Source organism: Thamnophis elegans, chromosome 6 (assembly GCF_009769535.1).
Source record: "Thamnophis elegans isolate rThaEle1 chromosome 6, rThaEle1.pri, whole genome shotgun sequence".
Lineage (NCBI taxonomy): Eukaryota > Metazoa > Chordata > Lepidosauria > Squamata > Colubridae > Thamnophis > Thamnophis elegans.
Window position 1 is genome coordinate 53,789,274 of NC_045546.1, and position 21,162 is coordinate 53,810,435.

Below are 21,162 nucleotides of genomic sequence, written 5' to 3' on the forward strand. Positions count from 1 at the left end.
AGCGAGTAGGCTTTCTGAGTAAGTAGGCTTTCTAAGCAGTCAACTAAGAAGTGCAGAAATCTACATCACCAATCAATATTTTTAGTATTATTGATGGATGATATGAAAACAAGTTGCCCTCTGAACAAGACCTATTTTGTTGTTATATGTGTATATAAACTTGTAACCTTAGTAATTGATGGCTGTAAGAGAAAGCAAGATTAGAAGTATTTGAAATTTACAGACTGCTGTTACTATAAATTGGATTGACAAAATCACAAATGAGGAAGTGATAAGCTGCCTGGGAAAGCAAAGGGAAATCATCAAAGCCATTAAAAGCAAAAGTTAGAATATTTTGGATGTGTGATGTGACACCCAGAAAAATGCAGCATACTTCACTTAATCCTCCAGGGAAAGATTAAAGGCAAACGAGGTCGAGGCAGAAGAAGAACATCATGGTTTCAAAACCTAGGGATTCATTTGGACAAAACTTAGCAGGACTTTTTCATGCAGCTGTTGACAAAAATAGGATTGCCAACATGATCACCAACGCCCGATGATGGAAATGGCAGAAGAAGAAAAAGAAAGAAAGAAGAAGAAGAAGTAGTAATAGTAGTAGTAGTAGTAGTAGTAGTAGTAGTAGTAGTAGTAGTAGAAGAAGAAGAAGAAGAAGAAGAAGAAGAAGAAGAAGAAGAAGAAGAAGAAGAAACAACTACCTGTTTCCAAGTGACTCACTACCTTTTTTTACTTCCTATGACAGTTGAATGCATATCTGAATTCCAGCATTGGAGGTCATTGATGGATGACAGCAAGTTTTGTTTTATTTACTTTGAATGCAAAGGTCAATTATGGCCCTTGTAGACATGACAGATATTGGTCCAGTCCATTAACATAATCCTAAACCAGGCCTAAAGATAAAGATTTATTTCATAAGACAAAGCCTCTTAATTCCTTCTATACAAAAGTAGAAGAAATACTACCACCCTTAACAAAGGTGGAATGAAACTGACTCCTGACAGCAGAGGTATAGGCCCAAGTAACTGTATGAAACAATACTAATAAGGGAAAAGTCAACAATACAACTCAATAATACCACATACTTTCTATGTAAATTGAAGATGCACCTAATTCCATCAGCATTCCATCATTCCTTATTATGAGTTCAGTAGCAATCTTTAGTGTTGCTGCTAAGGGTTTTCTTAGTAATAAAGTAGCACTATCCAAGAAAACTATTTTCCTTCTATGGTTCCCAAAATCCTAACAGCAAATAAAAGTTCTAGAATTTCCCACTCTACAGTTCAAATTTCTGTAATTTTTTTTTTACATGGTGTTTTGTCATTATGTAAGCAGGAACTCAACAATTATTGTTTTGGTAAAGTTTGATTTGCCTTTTCTGAACTGCACTCCATGTTACATCAATCACAATAGTAATAACAAAGTAACTGTACATACATAAATAATAATAAAAACAATATTAGTAGCAGCTTTAATCAACACACACAATCAGAATCTTTCTCCTTGTCTGTCTTAGTCACACAATCTGTACAAAAGAATCTGTACAAATAATCTGTTCAAAAGAAAAGGACCACAAAGAAGAAATGGTTGACAAAGTGTTGGCCAGAGGATGGGGCTTTAGTGGTTTAATAGGGTTCACCATTATGTATTTCTAACCATATATCATGGCATTTTTCCTTATCTCAAAACATAATTTTTGTCATCTATATGATTTAAGATGCTTTAGTGGCAGTGTTTGATAGGTTTGGGATCTGCCTTTTTCCTATTATAGCTGGTTGTTGGGCATCAAAATAGCCATTTTGAATTGGATTCCAGTAGAGACTCGATACCTGGACTCCACCGAGGCAGTTGCCAAAGTAATACTTAACTCTTATAATCCCTAAGTAGCACTTCCCAAAACATACATCAGATCCCATGCTGGATCCTTATATACGTAGATTTAATGGTTTTTTCTTTTAAAAACTAGACTTGTGTGTTAAAAAAACATGTCTAGCAGGGAGAATGCAGCAAAAAGTCAACTTAGACCTGGAAGCATCACAACCCATCCCTCCTCCCTGTTTCTTATTGTGTAAAGAAGAATCTGATTATTTTTCTCCTCATGTATCCACACTTCAAGAGGCAAAGGCTTTTTGGGCAAGGCTTCAAAGAAACAGAAAAGGATGTATTTTCTAAGGAACCAAGTAATCTTAGGAAAGAAAATAGATGAAACACTAAGGTTGTGGTGGTAGTGGAACATTTGAAGTGGAAGCCAATCCCTTCAGCATGGGGCTGAAGCTCTACTCTTCCCTCAGTTCCTTCTCCAGTACAGCAGATAATCATCATCAGAAGAGAGTCAAAACTGGTTAATGTCCACTTTCCCATTGTTATAAATCCTAGAGAGGGAAGGCAAAGATTTAGAATGACAGGCAACAGTATGACTTATCCAAGTTATTTTTCAGTGTTTCTCACTGCCAAGTTTATTGATTGGAAAATATACACCTGCAGTCTTAGGTTTCCATACTTCTTTGGCTGAAGTGAAGAATAACGCTAGGGGTCCCAGAACCCCATTACACCTCAGTGTAATTTAATTCCTGAGTAAATAAAGCAGTTGTCTGCTGGACTTCTCTACACGCTTATTAGTGTTATTGTATTAGCTTGTATTGAACAAAAAGTAAGCATGTTTCCAGAAGACTGATAAACACAGAGACACAAAGTCTGCAAAACTTTAGACAAAGATGCAGTGAGGATCAGTTAGAGACTAAGAATTGGGAGGATGGATTTTGCTGGGGCTTTCATCTCAATTGTTAGAAAGGCAGGTTTTGAGAAAGATGAAGAGTGCCCAGTGCACCAGTTAACTAGCCTCAGAAGTCATTAGCAAGATCAGAAACTCAATTCTGGGAAAAAGCAAGGCCAAACCAGTAAGTATACAGCCAGTTGGAAGCCAGTTACCTGAAATATGATAAATTAAAATATGTTCTTTTTGTGTGTTTTTCCAGCCATATACATAACTCTTGCATTGCAGACATGTCATACCCCCTGAGGACACACCAGCTCCTCTGACTCTCAGTATCGACCCCTGCCTCTATTCCTTCTCAATGGACAGTATTTGGGCTAGACAGCCAAATACTAAATCTTCAACTTGGAACTTCAGTGTTTGTATTCCTTTTCACTTGTTTCTGAGTCCTTGAATTGCCTTTAGGTTATTCTGTGCAAACAGAATTCCTTACCACTGCTTTTGGTAAAATTACTTAGCATGGCATTTCTCACTGCCTAATCTGCTATTTGACACCAGAGGCATCAGGACTGGGAAGAGTTGTGTCTATTTGAAAGCTGAATGAATGAATCGACTAAACGTAACGAAGAAACACAGAAAAAAAATATCAATTGAACATGATAAACAGAACAAGATCTTTTGGCCTGTCTTACATGCCTAGGTTCCTTTTCCGTAGAATTTCCTTTCTTTCTCATTCAATGGCTATCTTAAGCAAGGAATGATGATTATCTATATCTGTCTGCCTATTATATCTTTCTTTCTTTTTATCTATCTATCTATCTATCTATCTATCTATCTATCTATCTATCTATCTATCTATCTATCTATCTAGCTATCTAGCTATCTAGCTATCTAGCTATCTAGCTATCTAGCTATCTAGCTATCTAGCTATCTAGCTATCTAGCTATCTAGCTATCTAGCTATCATCTATCCATCCATCCATTTGTGAAAATTACAAACCTCAAAAAAAAAAACACTGATAAACAACTGAATATAATAAAGTAGACTAGACAAGGCAAAGAAATTGGCTCAGTACTTTGGGATCAGATTTCATCTGCTAAGATTTATTAGTTGGCTTGACTGTGTGTGTTTTGTAGCACACTATCCCTGAGAACTTGCAGGTTTAACTTTTCTAGTAGTGAATTATTTTACATAATAAATAAACTAGCATTCATTAAAATCATGACTGAATGATGCCTACATGGGAGATTCCCTCAATTCTTATTGAGAAAGTATTTCAATAGTCTTGCTAATTTCTTTAATATGGAAAATTATGGATTAGGTTTATGTCTCACTCTTTCATAAAGACCAGAATAGATGAATCTTTCTATCTCTAATGCACCAAATTCTAGCCATTTGATTGTATGTATGTATGTATGTATGTATGTGTGTGTGTGTGTGTGTGTGTGTGTGTATGTATGTATGTATATATTCAGGACAAAAGAAGACTGGGAAAGCAGGAATATCTACAATATAGTTAAGATGTATGCAGTCAAAGCTTTGACCATTTTTTTATGTGTCATATATGTGTGTGTGTGTGTGCGTGCGTGCGTGTGTGTGTGTGTGTGTGTGTTGCATTTGTGCTGATAACTAAATAGGTTGGAGCTGAAAGGCAAAGGGAAGCAGTATGCTCCCTCCCATATTTGGGCATATCATATTGTCTTGGCAATGTTTCGGTGAGGTCTCACTCACCATCCTCAAGCTGGTGTTTTTGGCTTAAAGCGTGGCCAGAGCTGCCGACTTTCTATAAGTCTTGGTGGGGGGGTGTGGAGTGCTGGCTTTGTTTCAGTAAGTGGATTGATTGGATGTGTGGGTGTATCATGATTGGTAGATTGGCACCAATCTACCAATCATGATACACCCACACATGCAATACATTTGAAAAAGCCCCTCTCTCAACAAAATATCCTACAATGTGCCACAATGTAGACCTCATCAGCAAACTTCATTATTTTTGGCAATAATGCCAAAGGTGCTGAAAATAACAAGAAACATTATCTACTATGCATTTTTGTGGGAATTCTTTTAAAATGAGCATATTTTTCAAGATAAACACTATCTTTTGTCACACAAAGTCATATTTCAAATACATTTACAAAATTATTTTGGAAAACTTTAGAGTCAATCTTCATTTGGTCAAAACTGGGACATGAACCAATTATGAAGAATTAGACATTAGTGGTAGAATACAAGCATTTTATGAAGATACTTTGGATTCAATTTTAATCTTCAGCTGGAATCAGAGATGGGTTGCTCCCGGTTTGGCCCAGATCGGTCGAACCGGTAGTAGTAGTGGTGGGAGGCTCCGCCCCCCAGATCCTTCTGGATATGCACACAGGAGCATGCCCAAATCAGTAGTAAAAAAATGGGCAATTCACCACTGGCTAGCATGTCTGAAGAGCTGCAGCTGTTAATCAAATTAGCCTTGACACAACAATGGATTGATTCAGTAGAGACCAGTTCTTCTCAAACTTAGCAACTAAGAAGTGTGTATCTCATCTGCTAGAATTTCCAAGCAAGCCTGGGGAATTCTGGGAGTTGAAATCTGCACCTTTTTTAAAAAGTTGTGTTGATGATTCTCAGTCAACCAAGTAGAATTGTCTGAAAGTTGAGTCATGGCAATTGAACTTTGTTTCTTGTTGGTTAGAATGTTTTGAACCAAGAAAAGAAGTCAAATTGGCATGGTTCAGCTTCCAGACACATCTTAAAGTTGCAAGTTTGAAAAAAACAAAGTATATAGCTTTCTAGATTAGGAGTCAATGCTTTCAGATTTAGACTTGGAGTCCAATGCCACCTTTGCCTATATCATTCTTTTGTTCATGTGCTTCCTGTACACCTATTTCTGATAAAAGATCATTTGGCTAGAAGTCACAAACTGAGCAGAACCAAATGCATGATGAAACTTTAATGTGTTCTGTTTCTGCTTCCTAGACAGGTTCTTCAGATTAACTATCCATCAGTGCCATAGATGTTCACTGATTAGGGCAAATGAAGACAAATGAGAAAGCAAGCATTTGTTTTGTGGAGATACACATTCTGATGAAACCCTTGTATATAGTGGACTTCTAGGGTTAGCCCATAAGATGATTAGCAAGAAAAACAACTCTATGGGACTATCTTCCATAATAAAAGTATAGAATTTAGATATCACATTGGTTGTTGTTGTTATTTTTAAAGGCTTCCTCAGATTAGTGTGATTCAAGTGTTTGGATTTTCAATCTTAGACTCCCCTAGATTGAGAAGGCCAATTTGGAAGCCACAATGTCATAGATAACATTTAGACAAGCACCCACATTTCCAGAGCCGTTAAATCTAGCAGTTATAATCCCTTCATAACTATTCTTGTTCATCTATTGAACAATAACTCAGAGGGAAATATACTTATGAAAAAATACTTTTAAGCATTCCCCCATCCCATACACTAGTAAATCAACTGTAACCACTTTTTCCATCAGAAACTATTGGCTGACCCATTGCTGTAGGTAAGGTCATATCTTCTGAGATTAGGGGGTGGCTTATGGTGATAACAAACCTTTTCAAATATTGCAAGCATTCAAAAATGATAGTCTACAATGGGAGCGGCCTGTTTGAATGTCTGCATTCTTTGCTATTGCCTCTCCTTTTACCAACCTACAAGGATCTACAAGCCTTACCTGGAGAGGAAAAACACAGAGGCAGAGCTAGTATTGGTCCCCGAGAACATTCTTATCAGTTATTCTGACACAAAGTTAGCAACCTTTTGTACTATGCAGATTGCTTCATTTAACAAGAAATTAAATCACACAGTTCTTGTCCTGTTGCTGTGTGAAAGGCAGCAGTTCCTTTATTACTTAATTGTTATTTATGTTAAAGGGCCATTTAAAAAAGTGGATAGAATTATTTAGATAAATAACCAGTGGAACCTGACTTCTGTCAAACTTGGTACACTAAATTTAACAGTGCCAACTGCAAGTCCTATTTTGCTTTCTGAAGACAATTTATATAGCTGAGAGAAAAACTAATTGGTTTTCTTTATTCTGATGTATCTGCGTTTGAACAACTGGAGAAGGAGCCTTGATCTGTAATTCTACCATGAATACTGTTCATATCAAAGACATATAAAATGTTTCATTCTACACAAATGACAAATGTGATTAAATGTGAACAAGTCTGTATCCTTGTTGATCTCCTTTTCAAGACAACGTTGTTAAGTGTGGATCTTGATGAAATAGCACAAGAATCAACTCTGGATTCATGAATGAGATCAAGACCTGGAAACATAATACAGGAAATCTATTTTTGTATTACAAATACCTTAATTTGGAAACAATCCAAAAGTGCTTTCATGAAGTTTGCTGATCTCATTAAAACATTTTGGAACACTCAAAATGTATATTGCTTTCTATATTTTACCATAATAGTGACATTTAATTAGAGATTGAAAAGTAATACAGGAAAAGGCATTTTTTACTGGTCAACTTTTCTTACTTCTAAACTTTAACTTAAAGTTTTCATCTGTTCTGAAATTTGTTAATTTGTACATGAGTTTCCTCTCCTTATATTCAGCACTTTCATTCCAAGGTTTAATAAGAAATGGGCAGAATGTGCCCCCCCCCAAGCATGTCTGGCAATAATCAGAACCAGAAACTTGGCTTCCTGAAATGTTTTGATCAAATATTGTATGCCCTTGAGGTCAACATTTTCCAGTGTTTTAGAAATAGTTTATAATAGAAACAATTGGCAGCCAGATATTTCTGGATTTGTTTGATCTCTAATATTACTTCTGCATTCAGTGCTTCTCTCTCCCCCTCCCTCTCTCCCGTGTGTGTGTGTGTGTGGAGGGTATATATATTGTACAAAGGGGGTACATCCATATTTAATTCTCTGCATATGTTGATTGTATTTAGGAAGTTAAAATGGGAACTTTTTATAGTGAGTAATTGATTTCTTTAAATTTGAAAAATCTGCATAAGATTTTTCATTCAAGCAGCTCATTTCCATTGTTTTAACACAAATGCATGGGCTTCTGAAAAGAGACAAATAATGTAGATAGATGGAGCTATCACTATACAAGTTTCCCCCATTTGGATTATTTGGAGGAGAATAGTAAGACTCAAAGCAAGGAGACTGAAGATGGAGGAGTATCAGCATATTTCAAATTTCCTTAGCAGGTCTGAAATAAAATAGCAATAGCACTTAGACTTATATACCACTTCACAGAGCTTTACACCCTTCTCTAAGCAGTTTACAGAGTCAGTATTTGGCTCCCAACAATTGGATCCTCATTTTACCAACCTCGAAAGGATGGAAGGCTGAGTCAACCTTAAGCCACTCAGAATTGAACTCAGAATTGAATTGAACTTGAGCAGTGAGTTAACCTGCAATACTGCATTCTAACAACTGTGCCACCACAGCTTTGGTAAATGAATATAAAAACACAATGCAAGAGATTATTCTCTTCCTACCCCCTCCATCTCTAGTGATACCTAGGAGACATGTTTGCATGGCTTAGAACTAGAATTACTAGGATTCCTTGGAGGTTAGAGTTTTTAAATAATATGAGGATATTTTCACTCACAGTAAATTAGTCTAAAGAAGTTGGGAAATTATAGCTTTACATCATGGCACATCCACCTTTCCTCTTTACATCACAGTATATTCAACTTGCCTCTTTTTTCTGTGTGCTAATTTCCCACTAGTATAAATCTTCTCAGTGATTAGATAATGACTAAATACTGCCTTTTTATTGACTATAAAAATTAAAATATTGGCAGCAATAACCACTAGTAGATTTTTTCCTTTTATTTTGCCTTGCATCCAGTTTACTTTTTTTTCAATTTAATTTAGCAATTAATTCCTGCAATTGTTTGCTCATTTCCAGTTTCTTTCTCATCTTGTCCATGCTGCTGGACAACACTAATAATAACACTGATGCAATGCAATGCAGTTCAGAAAAGATCAGATCAAATCAAAACTTTTATTACAGGTCAGCAATTCGGACTATATAAGAGTTACTAAATAAAACCTACAGACTATAGTTATAAAATAAAATAAGTCATACAAGGTAAAAAAGATACAATCATGCTTGCACTGTTTTGCTGTCAACAGTGTATGAGTTTTACAAGATGCAAAAACAAACTTTGCAATGACAGGAATTACCTTGGGGGTCCTTGTCTGCCAGTAAAAATTAAACATAACATTCTATCATGAAAATGTGAGGGCTTACTATACTTTGCTTGTAAAGCTACAGTATATCAAGGATTGTTTGCTTCTGCAGTGCCATTGCCTAATCGTGTCCAAAGGGCAAAAGTATCTCCTTTGAAAAAAATATTATTTTTGCTAATTTGTAATTTCCAGAAAGAATCATATTTATTGATTAATATTCTCTATGTTAGATCTTGAGGTTGGAAATGAATCTTGTCATACAAGCCACGCCCTAATTTCAACGTTTGCTGAAAGATAAAATAATACAATTCCAGACACTACTGATCTTCATTACAGGTAGAAACATTTAGATTAACTCTGAAAAGTAGCAGGTAGATGACACTTGAGTGCTACTCTGTAAATAATAGTAATCTACAAAACAGATAACCAGGAGGGAATTCAAATGGAGAGAAGTTTATAAACATCATTAATAAAAGGCAATGATGAGGGTGAAAGTTCATTCTCTAAGCTTGTAGATTCGTTTTTGAACATTTCATTACCAGGCTAGGTAACATCTTTAGTGGAGTTTAGAGAATGTCACTGTCAGTATTTATACGGGTTTTGTGTGGTCAATAGGCCTTTGTGATGGGTCAGGTGTGGGTGTGTCAAGTGGGGTTTTTGTAATGGGTCTTGTAATGGATCAGATGTGAGTCCTCAGTGGAAGTCTTGTGGTGGGCCTTGTGGTGGGAAGGTTACATCAGGTGATAGTCATTGGGAGGTGAACTGCTGGTTGGGGGGCTTGAGTGGGTTGATTGCGGCTTGGTTGCTGTCTCTAATTAGCTCTGTGTTTGATTTGGATTCTGAGGGGTTCACAATGAGCTGGATAAACATGTAGAATTTAATGAGCACTGAAGTAGAATTTCATTTACAGAAAAGAGGCTCCACTAAATCTACCATGGAAGGGCTTTTTCACAACCATTTTGTCTTCAAGTTCAAACATCACAAACTTTGCAGACCCCTTGTTCATTTGTTTCTTTTTTAAGGAAATGCTTTCTTTAATCTACAACTGACACATATAGTGAGACTCCCAGAATGCAAAAATCACTAATTTAATTTAATCCCCAGTTTGAGGTAGGTTCTTAACCATATAATTTATTTTTAGAAAAATTATAATCTTTCTCCTTCTCTAACTGATGATGATAAAGACAGAAGTGAGAACAAAGGCCATTTAATTGGTCTACAAAAAACTTTGCTGATAAGAATGCATTGTTTACTGTAGTAAACTAAAGGGGGAGATTTGGGAATCCAGTATTTGATAATAGAATGATACTCTATCTCTGCTGAGGGGTGTACTGAGACTACAATATTATAGGAAAGTAAATGTATACATTAAAATATGTTGTTGTTTTGCTCAAAGAAGATTTGAGCTGAAGCCAGTACCAGGACTTGTTTTTGCTGACTGAATAGAAAAATCTCAATTCTTGTTTTCAGAGGGGATCTAATCTGATTTCAGTGTTGTCCAGCCAATAAAGTTATTATAATGTATGACGTGTACAACTAGGAGTTTAATTCTGTGTATTAATGAAGTCTGAACTGCAACATTTGAGCATTATCTTACCAGAAAATGACATTTATTTGGTAATCTGAACATTTTTCCCCTGGGGATATTGGAATACAAATTGATAACTTGCAGTCCCTTGATCACTGTTCAGTTTTCCTTATCTGCTTATAAAAACATTAAGCATTTTAAGAGCAAAATCTTCTGTGAATTTAAACAGTTCTGTCACTATTTCATTAAGATTTGCAGCTTTGTTGTTAGTAATTTTTTCTAGCATTCATTTAATGCCACTTTTTAGAATTCTGATTCTAATCCAGGGATCAACTGTTGTATGTATCTTCAATTTGGGATCATTTTTATTCAGTCATTTCATGCTGACTCTTAATACATTTTTCTCAGCATATATTTACCTTATTTTGTTTTTATTATGTAATTTATTTTAACATGCTTCTGTAATTTTCTTAAATAAATCTCAGATCTTTCCCATTTAGTGTCCTCCTTAACTTCTTTGAATGACTTATTTAGATGTTTTGCTCTAAAATTTAGTGTTTAGTTGGGCACATTTTTCTCTGTCTCTGTTACTGTATCTTTTCTGCCCTTCTTCACCTATTACCAACATGTCAGTAAATAGCCATTTTATCTTTGTTTGCTTTTTGCATCTGGAAATGTTTTTGTTTGCATTTTCTTTAATGATGTCCAAATTTTGCTCCAGGCTTCTCTGAATACTCTATTATGAATTAATTTCATTTAATCTATCCTTTATTTCACTGTCTAATCATATGATACATTGCTGTTTTTATGGTGTTTTTGGTCTGATTATTTTATTTGTAATTTTTGCAAGAGGTTAGTTACTGAACTATATCGACTTTGATTTCAGTATTGTCTATTAAAACATCCATAAGTATTTTTTCTAGATTGTTAGACAAAGGTGCTTGCTAGCAACTTTTGCCAAAAGCACCAAAACCTGGTTCAATGCCCGTGGGATTACTGTGCTTAATTGGCCTCTCCATTCTTCCTCCATACTCTGGGTCCTTGGTTTCCAAATGAGATGCAAAAGTTGCTCTCATCAGAAAAGAGAACTTTGGACCACTGTGCTTCATTAAGACCAGGGTCAACGCAGCCGTCTACCAGGAGATTTTGGAGCACTTCATGTTCATTCCACAGGCAAGCTTTATGGGGATGCTGACTTCATTTTCCAGTTGCCCACACTGCCAAAAGCACCAAAACTTGATTCAATGACCATGGGATTACTGTGCTTGATTGGCCAGCAAACTTACCTGACCTGAACCCCATAGAGAATCTATGGGGCATTGCCAGAGAAGATGAGAGACATGAGACCGAACAATGCAGAAGAGCTGAAGGCCGCTATTGAAGCATCCTGGTCTTCCATAACACCTCAGCAGTGTCACAGGCTGATAGCTTCTATGCCATGCCGCATTGAGCAGTAATTGCTTGCAAAGGGGGCCCAAATCAAGTACTGAGTACATATGCATGCTTATACTTTTCAGAGGTCCGATATTGTTCTATGTACAATCCTTGTTTTATTGATTGCATGTAATATTCTAATTTTCTGAGATGATGGATTTGGGGTTTTCATGAACTGTACGCCATAATCATCACAATTATGACAAATCGCGGCTTGAACTATCTTGCTTTGCATGTAATGAGTCTTATCTCATACATTAGTTTCATCTTTTAAGTTGCATTACTGAAATAAATGAACTTTTGCACCATATTCTAATTTTCGAGTTTCACCTGTATTTAAGTGTTTCTTTTAAGTTTAAGGCATCAACCTTTTTTTACCCTTGTAGAATTTTCCTTACCTTGTAACTGCTTATGAATGTTCTGATTGCCAAATTGGCTCCAGAACCCATTATCCAGGTTTCTCATGTAGAGAACAAATCAATCATATACCAGATCAAATCCATCAATCTTCGGGGAATTTTACAATTCCTATAACCAATATGAATCCCTTCTTTCTAGCCAAATAACTTATTCATCTGTGTCTTTTTCCAAAGTAATTTCTTCCTTCATTTAATAATCAATTTGAAATATTCAGAACATTCTCTTACTTTTTTCATTATTATACATTAAAATTGATTTGTCACAGATACACTGTAGAATCTTGAAACAGTAGTGTGGAAAAATCCTGGCTTGTGTTTGTTGTACCATTTTAAAGAATGGTTTACATTGTCTACCTCTTGCTTTTACAAAGGCTAAATCCAGTCTTTTCAGAGGCTGGATGAGGAACATGTGTGAATGGTATCAATATTTTGAGTCTGACAAAGCAAGTGGTGTAGTGAGGGAGGGAGTCACAATATGTTTATATCTTTATAAATTTAAGGCAGCTGCTTATTTTGGCACATCAGTATATTTCACTATAAAAGCAACAGTACTCCAGACCGCCAGGTTCCTATGGATGCATACTAATGATATTATTCATGTCTCTTTGCTGATATAGTCCTGGAAAGAAGTGATGTTTTCCTGGCATTTGTTTTCTTTGCAGAGATTTTTTCTTATAAAAAAGTTTATCTCTCTCTGAATCCTTCATACTGTATAAGTTACTATTATTCTTGGTCAATCAAAAGAAACAGGACAGTTTTACCAGTCTAAGTAGCATGCAGTTGCATGTAATCCTCACCTTACAGTCACTAGTGACTATTTGAAGTTACAACAGTGCTAAAAAATGGACTTATAACCAGTCCTCACACTTAAGACTGTCGCAGTGTCCCCTCGTCCTGTGACCAAAATTCAGGTGCTTGGTAACTGGCATGTATTTACAACCATTGCAGTATCCTGGGGTCTTCTGATTGCCACTGACAATCTTCCCAACAGGCGTCTGACAAGCACAAGTCAATGGGGAAGCTGGATTTTCTCATTTCAGGCTTATGAAAGATGAAACCCTGTGATTTGCAGCAAATAAGATTATAAAGCGAGACGTGATTGACTTAACAAATACGTCACTTAGCAATGGAAATTCTGGTCCCAATCCTGGTCATAAGTTAAGGACTATGTTGTAGGAGTTGTTGTCTTATATATCAGTTGTCTTATCCATACAGAAGGGCACCTGCTTGAGGAAGGCTGTTAAGTTCTATTTATTTTGATTAGCTTCCAAATTTTGCCCTTATGGATCACTCTTGTAATATATCCTTTCTCAGTTTATTTTTCTCCTTGTTAAACCTTAAGGCTGAAAATCAGCACAGTTTATAAATAGTTAGCAGTTAGACTTAGCAGTTAGACTTATATACCGCTTCATAGGGCTTTCAGCCCTCTCTAAGCGGTTTACAGAGTCAGCATATTGCCCCCAACAACAATCTGGGTTCTCATTTTACCCACCTCAGAAGGATGGAAGGCTGAGTCAACCCTGAGCCAGTGAGATTTGAACAGCCGAACTGCAGAACTGCAGTCAGCTGAAGTAGCCTGCAGTGCTGCATTTAACCACTGAGCCACCTAGGCAATTTAACATAGAATTAATATGAGAAAGGAAATGTATTACTGACCAGTTTCCCAATTAGATTATTTTGAGCAATATGTGCTTCCCCTTTTGCTTTATACTGATATACTTCTGGAAAACCTCTCAAAATCCAAAGTGTGTAACATTTACTGGAACCATTAGGTGAGTCAAAATATGCCTCTTTTTCCCCTCTGTACTTTTTAATTTTGATGTCTTGTAAATAACAAAGGAAATGCTGAGAAATGAGCTGGAAACAATGGTTCCAGTAATCAGCTGAGATTACTGGCATATCAACTGCTCTACAGGATTATAATAAAATACCATTACTCCAAAATTTTCAATATGACTTGTTTCAGAATCAGCATCCTTCTTTTAAGGAAAAGGGTATTCACTATTCATTATTATTCTGTCTTTCTCAAGGGGGATGTTAAGAATTGTTTTAAGCATTTTCCCCTGTTTATTTGGGCAATAAGATTCTTAAAAGGACTTTGATCAAATTTCTTCAAAGATTAACAGATATCCTCTAAAAATACATCAGTTTATTCTGAAGCAGGTATTTGCTAAACTCATAGAAGGGTGTTGAATTCTAAAGGAATTATATTGTTTCCTGGTCTTTGCAGTAGGTTTCCTTAAGACATACTGCTGACATCACAAAGTCTCCTCTCAAATTCCTCCCCTCCCACTGATTTCCTCATTCAGGTAATTCTAAGTCCGATTCTTACCAACTTGTTTTTGACTGACAGTGAATGCAAAGAGAGTTAGTGTGGGTAAAGGAGAAAAAGGAGCACTTTTGAAAGTCTCCATACATACTTTACCACTTTCAGTGAAGGACTATAGGCTTGTCATGAAAATGAATTCATGAAAGGAACTTGAACCTTGCTCCTTTACAGGTAAGAGATAATTTTGAAGAGGAATGCAAAATTCTTTGGTGATAGTGAAAAACAATTTGCATAGTTTTATTGTTATATTAAGATTTGCTTTAACAAAGGATTAAATTTTTTTTTTTGAGGTTTACATAAACAATTCTGGAAAGGAAAGCCTGCTGAGTGCTGATGAGGTTCAGGTTGTGAAAGAATAGTCAAGATATGCAGGGCTTTTTTTTTTTTTAAAAAAAGAACACAATATTTCTTGAAGATGACACGTTACTGTTCATGGAGATGTCTCTGGAAAGTGGTGTCAAATACAAAACTGTAATGTGACTGAAGAGATGTCTCATTTTATCATGTGCATTTATTTTATTTTGTCAAATAAGCTTTAATGGATGCATTTCTTAACTTGATTAGAAACACTATTCCTTAGATGAATAAGGAATTTTTCTGCAAGATTTCTGTGCTAATTGTAATGAGAGCAAAATTTTATCTGGAAATGTGGGTATCTTAATTTCATGCTTATGAAACATGAAATCTAAACTGTAAATGCCGTTTATTTCCTTTTCAACTTTTTAAAATCTTTGAGTCATTCTGGAAAACCTACGCTCCAACCAATTTAGGGGCAAATTAATATTTTCCATTTTGCTCTAGATTAAGAATGTAAAATATTTAATATAAAATATGAATTTACACCCCCTATTTAGATATATATCATATTTAACTATTGTAATTATCTTTTTTCAGTTCCATTGGGATTAATTTGGTCTTTTGACTTAATTTCAAATGAGTTGGTGATTCAAGCAATCTATTGTAACAAACTCGGAAATAACATTTGAGAATACTCTAAACTTTTCCAAACCAAATAACTTCAGGTTATTGCAGAAGTACAACTTGCAGAATTTCCAATCAGCATGGCTGCTGTGGTCACAGTACTTCTGGAAGCATAGATGATGTCATGACATCCCCATCATGTACATTGTGAGTTAATTCTATCCATTCACCATGTATTAATGTGCTTTGAAAAAATTAAGAACCATTACATATTATAAATATACAATATATGCAAAATATTTTGGTCTCAGAATTCCTAAGTTAGCCACTCATGAGGCAAATGATAAGCAATGCCTTTTTGTTTATTTTGTTTATTTTGAAAATATCTGTCTACTTAGTAGGATAGCATATTATGAAAAAAATGTAGTCCAGGTCTCCCTGATGTGCTAACATTCTACATGCATTATTTCTTTTTGGGAAGCATCCAAGATAATCATAACAGCAACTTTGCAGTCTGAAGTTCTAAAAACCCAGAGTTCTACAACTTAATATTTTAATTTTAATTCTTCATACTTATTTTATTCTCTACCTTTCAGGCAAGGCATCCTGTAGCATTATTGAACAAATAATCTCTTTAGTTATTCCAAACACAGGAACTCTAAATGTTGTTGAAGTCTCATCCACTCCTTCCCTCCAGTGGATTTAGAGGACCAATGATAAAAAAATAATATGATTTGTAATTCAAATCAATTACAGTATTGGTTAATTGTTTATTGGTGACCAAAGTGCAGACCAAAGCAGACCAATCTAAAACAATGCATCAGTGTTTGTCATGGAATAATCTAGAAACAGATCATAAACCCATGCTTGAAGCCTGCACACAGATTTTAAATTTTGGCCCAGAAATGTCCAAGGTTCAGGCTGTACAGTCAGGCTTGGTTCAAACAGGTTCAAACAGACCTTTTAAAATTGTTCAAGCAAAGAAACAAGGCAATGTAACAATCATCAACCAAGAGCGGCACCACACTTTCTTTTGATTGTTTTTTTTGCTTGATTTTACAGATAATACAGTCTCTTCAATTTTACAGCCTGAGTGATGTTTAGCTAATGCAGACAGTCAGTAGCATCTGGTTATTAGCAGAAAACTAAACCATGATTCGGACTGTGCCAAGGTACTGAGAGATAAATAATAGACATTTGACTATTTCATACATTTTCAAACATTTTTCAAAGCACTTTTGTTTCTTTAAAAATTCAGACAATTAAGAACATTTTGGGGTCATTCCAATATTTTCTTTATTTCTGGTAAACAGAATAATGTACATGTGCATATGTGAATGTGTATGTTACACACACAGAGTGACAAAAGAAGTATGCTAATACTAAAGACATTTTTGCATGATAAAGAGTTAAAATGAAATCTCCAATCTCATGGAATCCATTATATGTTAAAAACTGGATAACTGTTATTCCACTGTTCTGTTCTTAATCTCCTGGAAAGAAAATATACTCATGAGTGAAGTATTAGAGTCTCAAGCAGAATCTTTCCATTTCTGTGGAAACTGCAAGTGATTATGGAGAAGGGAAATAAGTAATAGATATTTTCCAGCTCACCCCAAGAGCCTAGTGGTGCTACAACACATTTTACCTATTTATTTATATTTAAGATTTATAAAACCACACAACTCAAACAATACATATGTTTCAGTTTGGATAATTATTTCTTAAATCAGGTACATCTTTTCTTTCTTTCTTTTTAAATCTTAAAGAGCACATTTGGTTTGCAGTCATGTCTCAGTGGCAGTTGCAGGGGGCATTAGAAGCAAAAGTGAATGGAAACATTGATCCTTCTTTTTCACTTTTTACTACTTCTCTTTCTGTTCGTTTTTCTTGGTTTTATTTTTCTATCTCCAGAAAACATTGGAGAAAGGGAAGCCCATTCTATAAAAAAGCTTCTTGCAGAGGCTTGTAAAGCTAAGCTGTGGGCAACATGAAACAAGTCTGAGGACTTCAGATTATTCTCTTTCTTTCAATGCACCACTGCAATTTATGACAATATTACCTGCTTTACTCTACTACAAGAGGAAACAATTTCTAAGAAAAATGGGTTGGCAGTACATCCTCTGAAACAGCTCACTATTCTAGGGTCTTTCCTGACATCTACTGTATATGGTCCTAGGTACTGTAATTAAGACTTCCTTCCATCCTTCCTTCCTTCCTTCCTCCCTCCCTTCCTCCCTCCCTCTCTCCCTCCCTCCTCCCTTTCCTCTTAATAATACATGTAGAAACATGATATGAGTCACCAGAGTAAATTAAATTAAATTTAAAATCTATAAATGAGAGAAACAAAGTCACCTTACCGATATAAATATGTGTTTAGGTTCTCTGCATGTGATTGGAACATTGAAAGTAGGGTGACCAGTTACAGGATAGAAAAAAAATGGACATTGATACATTTACCATACCTTGATACAATTCAATAGTTAACCTACATTTCCCTACATACGTATTCACATTTTTGTGTGTCATAAAAATAATGAAATTGACTCTAATATATTTATCAAATCTGGGGCAAGTTTAATGGTCTGTATATTGAGATGATGTTTGGACAGTATAAATTGTCTAAACTTAAATCCTATTGGTTTTAGTGGAAAATGCTTAACTGTTAATTTAGTGACAAATCTGAAATAAAGTTTATTTCAGATTTATGCCTTTTATTTAAGGCATCAATTGTTTCCATAGCAAGAGGCAATTAAGTAGCTTAACATTATACATGAGTAAATCTTTCATTGGAAAAAGTTGATGAATGAGTTTTGCTTAGAACATTATTGATTGCAATATTTGGGGTCAGGGAGGAATTTCCACAACGTCAAACCAGCTAATGACTTGGAGGATGATGATCATGATGTTCCAGGATTAATTCTGGTTTTTGTTTGTTTTGATTTTTGCTTACTTGTTCAAGTCATTTTGCATTCCCACTATGCAGAATATTATTTTCTACAGTTTATTGTTTGGGTTTGACCTAGCAAATACATAGATATATCATGTGAAAAGGAAGGGGGATTTTCAGATGTATTATGTGTTGGATTTTTTGCCATTGACTAGTTTTCCTATAATTGCCTATAAGTGACGTCTTATAGGGAAAGGGAAAAAATGCATTTGTCCAAATGGAGACTAACATATTTCATATCATTAAAATGTTTGTTACACACAAAAGAAGGTTAAGATTGTTGGTAAACTCTAGCTACTAAAGTCTCAGTCCAGGTTTGCACCTAAGCTGAAAAGATGCCCAAAGGGAAAAGCCAATAAATTGATTCCAGATCACTTACCATTGAAGGATCATTTGTGATGTCTGAATAAAAACTGTATTGTGTTAGGTATGAGACAGAAGGCCACACATGAAGGTTCAATGAAAACAGATTTATTGCTAAAAGCCTATGCACAAGAATCTTAACTACTGCGCAGTAGCACAACACAACAGCCATGAACTGACCACGCTCACAAGCAGCCACCTGGCAAATCCCCTTTGCAGCCAGGCACAGCGCCATTCACTGACCTAGGGGTATCACCAAGCCACATGAGCACCTGTTTGCCACCGCCCAGCTCCCGCGGCTTGCTGCCTTCCAAATGCCAGTGAATGGCGCTCTGCATGGCTGGAAAGGGGGGGTTGCACAAGTGGCTGTGACAGCACAACACAGCCATTCGTCCATGAGGCTGTGCCCAGCTCTTTGGGAGCCCGCTCACAAGAGAGCAGCTGCCTGGCAACCCCCCTCTTCAGCTGGGCACAGTGCTGCTCACCAACCTAGAGATATCCCAAAGGCACCAAGCAACATGATCACCTTTGCCTCCCTGCAGGTTTTTGCGGCTTCGCACCTTTGGGATAGTGCTAGGTTGATGAGCGGTGCTCTGCCTGGCCAGAGGTTGGGGGTTGTCCAGGGGCTTATATGTGGGGGGGGGCTTATATTTTTGCCCACCGGAAAAATGTGGCATGGCTGTATTATGAGGACATGTCGTATTTTCAGGGAAACACGGTAATTGTTGGCACCTGCTTACAGTTAGATAAAGATCAATGTCACCCAAAGGGTGTGGTGAACTTAGTTCTCTTATAGCTCTGTAGGGCAGCTCCCCAACCTTTTGGGCATCTGGGACCGGTTCTGTGGAGAGAGGTTTTTCTGTGGACTGGAGGGGGAGTGTGCTGCCTGCATCCCCCGGATGGAGCCTCACTTGTTTGCATGGCCTGGTTTTCTGGCATGCTGTGGCCCGGGGGTCGATCCCTGCTGTAGGGATTCTAGGCTGATTTGCCTTTTCATTCCTCCCCCAAGTTCTGCCATCCCATTTTCTGCAATTGTGATTACCCAATTCATAGTACAAGTGCCTTACATCTGGATTTAGCAATCATCTGTAAAATTATAAATAGCCTTTCTTACTGTGTTGATTTGCCAGTCAGGAAAAAAAAAACATTGCACTATTAGTGTTCAGGTGTGAATTATGCTAATTTTTCACCTGATATTCATCATCAGCCATATATACTACAAGATTAGTGACAGGCTACCATTTACTGTTTTGTTGCAATACGTGATTTATAAAATGTCATAGTACTTTCCCACTTTCCTTGATGTAAAATTAATGAAACAAGGAAATTAGCTATTCATATGGTTAATTGCAATAGCCACGTTCTACTAAAAGGACTAAAGTGGGCTGGACTATATTATTGACTGCAAATATTTCAAGTCTCAGTCTGAAGTTCTAAGATTGTTGAACTTTTGAGCAGAGACATATATAAAAGAAAAGTAATAAAGATAAGATAGTATAGAATGTAAATAAACAAACCTCATGTCACCATCATTTTGGTGATTATATTACATTTGCTTTTATTTTGAGTTCCTCTGAAATGTAGCATTGCAAATATTTCCCTCATAAAGGAGAATTGGTTAAAACCTGTTATATAATTAAAGTTTGCTGTTGTACTCTGATGATTCTTTCCAATGGATTTCATGGGTAAGATTAAATTCAATGTTTTGCAATGGCTGTTTAAGCCAGCTAGAATTTTATCAAATTCAAATGGTGAAGTATCTAAAATTAGACATACATTTTTCCTAGTATCTGCTAGGCATAATTTTAAAAAAAAACTTAGCTGGCTGTGTTTTGAATAATTTGCAATTATCCATCAGATCAAGGATGGGCTGCACTATGTCTTTCTATCTTGCCAGGTGATTGTATGGAACATGTCTAATTACAATTTGGAAGCATGGGGAGGGCGGAATGTGACATTTTAAAACTTTTTGGTCTTTTGATCATTTTAAGATTCATACTGAATACTATCACCATTATTAAGAAGCAATTAGCCCAGAATATAAGAAATGCAGTAGCTATTTTAAGGCTTAAGACTCAATTTGGATCTTAAATGCTTTAATGAAATGTATGTAGTTCACTCCTGCCTTATATGATTTCAGTTACTCAGTGAAGAATATAAGCTGCCTATAAATGTGGAGTTCCTGGTTATTCAGCCAACATTCTGGGTGAATCACTCAGAATCAAGTTTACTTACCCTTTGCCCTATATGCTTCATGTGATAGCATGTATCATTCTGGAAAAAGGCGTAGAACCTGATTTTGAAATGATTGACCATTTTATGTACAAA